Raw genomic sequence first — 4,352 nt, 5'->3', positions numbered from 1 at the left:
GGTACGCGTGTGAGGGGGTTGCGAGAGCGTGGAATGAGCTGGGACAGCGTGGTACGCGTGTGAGGGGGGTTGGGAGAGGGTGGAATGTGCTGGGAGAGCGTGGTACACGTGTGAGGGAGTTGTGAGAGAGTAGAATGAGCTGGGAGCGCGTGGTACACGTGTGTAGGGTTGCGAGAGAGTGGGATGAGCTGGGAGCGCGTGGTGCACGTGTGAGGGGTTTGCAAGAGAGTGGAATGAGCTGGGAGCGTGTGGTACACGTGCGAGGGGGTTGCGAGGGCGTGGAATGAGCTGGGAGCGCGTGGTACACGTGCGAGGGGGTTGCGAGGGCGTGGAATGAGCTGGGAGCGCGTGGTGCACGTGTGAGGGAGTTGCGACAGAGTGGAATGAGCTGGGAGCGCGTGGTACACGTGTGAGAGGGTTGCGAGGGCGTGGAATGAGCTGGGAGAGCGTGGTACGCGTGTGAGGGGGTTGGGAGAGCGTGGAACGAGCTGGGAGAGTGTGGTACACGTGTGAGGTGTTGTGAGAGAGTAGGATGAGCTGGGAGAGCCTGGTGCACGTGTGATGGGGTTGTGAGAGAGTAGAATGAGCTCGGAGCGCGTGGTGTACGTGTGAGCGGGTTGCGTATGAGGGGAATGAGCTGGGAGGGCGTGGTGCACGTGTGAGGGGGTTGCAAGAGAGTGGAATGGGCTGAGGGGGCGTGGTGCACGTGTGAGGGGGTTGGGAGAGCGTGGAATGAGCTGGGAGCGCGTGGTGCACGTGTGAGGGGGTTGTGAGAGCGTGGAATCAGCTGGGAGTGTGTGGTACACGTGTGAGAGGGTTGCGAGAGAGTGGAATGAGCTGGGAGAGCGTGGTGCACGTGTGAGGGGGTTGTGAGAGAGTAGAATGAGCTGGGAGCGCGTGGTACACGTGTGAGAGGGTTGCGAGAGAGTGGGATGAGCTTGGGAGCGCGTGGTACACCTGTGAGAGGGTTGCGAGAGAGTGGGATGAGCTGGGAGCGCGTGGTGCACGTGCGACGCTTTGCAACAGAGTGGAATGAGCTGGGAGCGCATTGTACGTGTGAGGGAATTGCGAGAGTGTGGAATGAGCTGGGAGCACGTGGTACACGTGTGAGAGGGTTGGGAGAGAGTGGAATGAGCTGGGAGCGGTTGGTGCACGAGTGAGAGGGTTGCGATAGAGTGGAATGAGCTGGGAGCGTGTGGTACACGTGTGACAGGATTGCGAGAGAGTGGAATGAGCTGGAAGCGCGTGGTACGCGGTGTGAGGGTGTTGGGAGAGCGTGGATTGAGCTGGGAGAGGGTGGTGCACGTGTGAGGGGGTTGTGAGAGAGTAGAATGAGCTGGGAGCGCGTGGTATTCGTGTGAGAGGGTTGCGAGAGAGTGGGATGAGCTGGGAGCGCGTGGTGCACGTCTGAGGATTTGCAAGAGAGTGGAATGAGCTGGGAGCGCGTGGTGCACGTGTGAGGGAGTTGCGACAGAGTGGAATGAGCTGGGAGCGCGTGGTGCACGTGTGACGGGTTTGCAAGAGTGTGGAATGAGCTGGGAGAGCGTGGTACGCGTGTGAGGGGGTTGGGAGAGCGTGGAATGAGCTGGGAGTGTGTGGTACACGTGTGAGGGGGTTGCGAGAGAGTGGGATGAGCTGGGAGCGCGTGTTGCACGTGTGAGGGGTTTGCAAGAGAGTGGAATGAGCTGGGAGCGCGTGGTGCACGTGTGAGAGGGTTGTGAGAGCGTGGAATGGGCTGGGAGTGCCTGGTGCACATCTGAGAGGGTTCTGAGAGAGTGGAATGACCTGGGAGCGCGTGGTGCACGTGTGAATGGGTTGCGAGAGACTGGAATGAGCTGGGAGTGCGTGGTCCACGTGTGAGGGGGTTGGGAGAAACTGGAATGAGCTGGGAGTGCGTGGTGCAAGTGTGAGGGGGTTGTGAGAGCGTGGAATGGGCTGGGAGTGCGTGGTCCACGTGTGAGACGGTTGCGAGAGCGTGCAATGAGCGGGGAGAGCGTGGTACACGTGTGAGGGGGTTGCGAGAGAGTGGAATGACCTGGGAGCGCGTGGTGCACGTGTGAAGGGGTTGCGAGAGCGTGGAATGAGCTGGGAGAGCGTGGTACTCGTGTGAGGGGGTTGGGAGAGCGTGGAATGAGCTGGGAGTGTGTGGTACACGTGTGAGGGGGTTGGGAGAGCGTGGAATGAGCTGGGAGAGCGTGGTGCACGTGTGAGAGGGTTGTGAGAGAGTAGAATGAGCTGGGAGAGCGTGGTGCACGTGTGAGGGGTTTGCAAGAGAGTGGGATGAGCTGGGAGAGCGTGGTACACGTGTGAGAGGCTTGCGAGAGAGTGGAATGAGCTGGGAGCGCGTGGTACGCGTGTGAGGGGGTTGCGAGAGCGTGGAATGAGCTGGGAGAGCGTGGTACACGTGTGAGAGGGTTTGCGAGAGCATGGAATGTGCTGGGAGAGCGTGGTACACGTGTGAGGGGTTTGCGAGAGAGCGGAATGAGCTGGGAGCGCGTGGTACACGTGTGGGAGGGTTGCGAGAGATTGGAATGTGCTGGGAGCGCATGGTGCACGTGTGAGAGGGCTGCGAGAGCGTGGAATGAGCTGGGACAGCGGGCACGCGTGTGAGGGGTTGCAACAGAGTGGAATGAGCTGGGAGCGCGTGGTACACGTGTGAGGGGGTTGCGAGAGAGCGGAATGAGCTGGGAGCGCGTGGTGCACGTGTGAGAGGGTTGCGAGAGCATGGAATGAGCTGGGACAGCGTGGTACGCGTGTGAGGGGGATGGGAGAGCGTGGAATGAGCTGGGAGAGCGTGGTGCACGTGTGAGGGGGTTGTGAGAGAGTAGAATGAGCTGGGAGCGCGTGGTACACGTGTGAGAGGGTTGCGAGAGAGTGGGATGAGCTGGGAGCGCGTGGTGCACGTGTGAGGGGTTTGCAAGAGAGTGGAATGAGCTGGGAGCACGTGGTGCACGTGTGAGAGGGTTTCGAGAGCGTGGAATGAGCTGGGAGAGCGTGGTACACGTGTGAGAGGGTTGCGAGAGCGTGGAATGAGCTGGGAGCGCGTGGTACACGTGTGAGGGGGTTGCGAGGGCGTGGAATGAGCTGGGAGCGCGTGGTGCACGTGTGAGGGAGTTGCGACAGAGTGGAATGAGCTGGGAGCGCGTGGTACACGTGTGAGAGGGTTGCGAGAGAGTGGAATTAGCTGGGAGAGCGTGGTGCACGTATGAGGGGTTTGCAAGAGAGTGGGATGAGCTGGGAGAGCGTGGTACACGTGTGAGAGGGTTGCGAGAGAGTGGAATGAGCTGGGAGCGCGTGGTACGCGTGTGAGGGGGTTGCGAGAGCGTGGAATGAGCTCGGAGAGCGTGGTACACGTGTGAGAGGGTTGCGAGAGAGTGGAATGAGCTGGCAGCGCGTGGTACACGTCTGAGGGGTTGTGAGAGAGTGGAATGAGCTGGGAGCGCGTGGTACACGTCTGAGGGGGTTGTGAGAGAGTGGAATGAGCTGGGAGCGCGTGGTACACGTGTGAGAAGGTTGCGAGAGAGTGGAATGAGCTGGGAGCGCGTGGTACAAGTGTGAGGGGGTTCCGAGGGCGTGGGATGAGCTGGGAGCGCGTGGTGCACGTGTGAGGGAGTTGCATCAGAGTGGAATGAGCTGGGAGCGCGTGGTGCACGTGTGAGGGGGTTGCGAGAGAGTGGGAAGAGCTGTCAGCGCTGGTGCGCGTGTGACGAGTTTGCGAGAGCGTGTAATGAGCTCGGAGCGCGTGGTACACGTGTGAGAGGGTTGCGAGAGCGTGGAATGAGCTGGGAGGGCGTGGTACACGTGTGAGGGGGTTTGCGTGAGCTGGGAGAGCGCGGTGCACGTGTGACGGGGTTGCGAGAGTGTGGAATGAGCTGGGAGTGCGTGGTGCACGTGTGAGGGGGTTGCGAAAGCATGCAATGAGGTGGGAGCGCGTGGTGCACGTGTGAGGGGGTTGTGAAATCGTGGAATAAGCTGGGAGCGCGTGGTGCACTTGTGAGGGGTTTGTGAGAGAGTGGAATGAGCTGGGAGCGCGTGGTACACATGTGACGGGGTTGCGAGAGAGTGGAATGCGCTGAGAGGGCGTGGTGAAAGAGTGAGGGGGTTGCGAGAGAGTGGAATGAGCTGGGAGGGCGTGGTGCACGTGTGAGAGGGTTGCGAGAGAGTGGAATGAGCTGGGAGGGCGTGGTGCACGTGTGAGGGGTTGCAACAGAGTGGAATGAGCTGGGAGCGCGTGGTGCACGTGTGAGGGGGTTGTGAGAGCGTGGAATGAGCTGGGAGTGTGTGGTACACGTGTGAGGGGTTTGCGAGAGAGCGGAATGAGCTGGCAGCGCGTGGTACACGTGTGAGAGGGT

Source organism: Mobula birostris, unplaced genomic scaffold (genome assembly GCF_030028105.1).
Source record: "Mobula birostris isolate sMobBir1 unplaced genomic scaffold, sMobBir1.hap1 scaffold_648, whole genome shotgun sequence".
Lineage (NCBI taxonomy): Eukaryota > Metazoa > Chordata > Chondrichthyes > Myliobatiformes > Myliobatidae > Mobula > Mobula birostris.
This window is presented reverse-complemented; position numbering follows the sequence as displayed.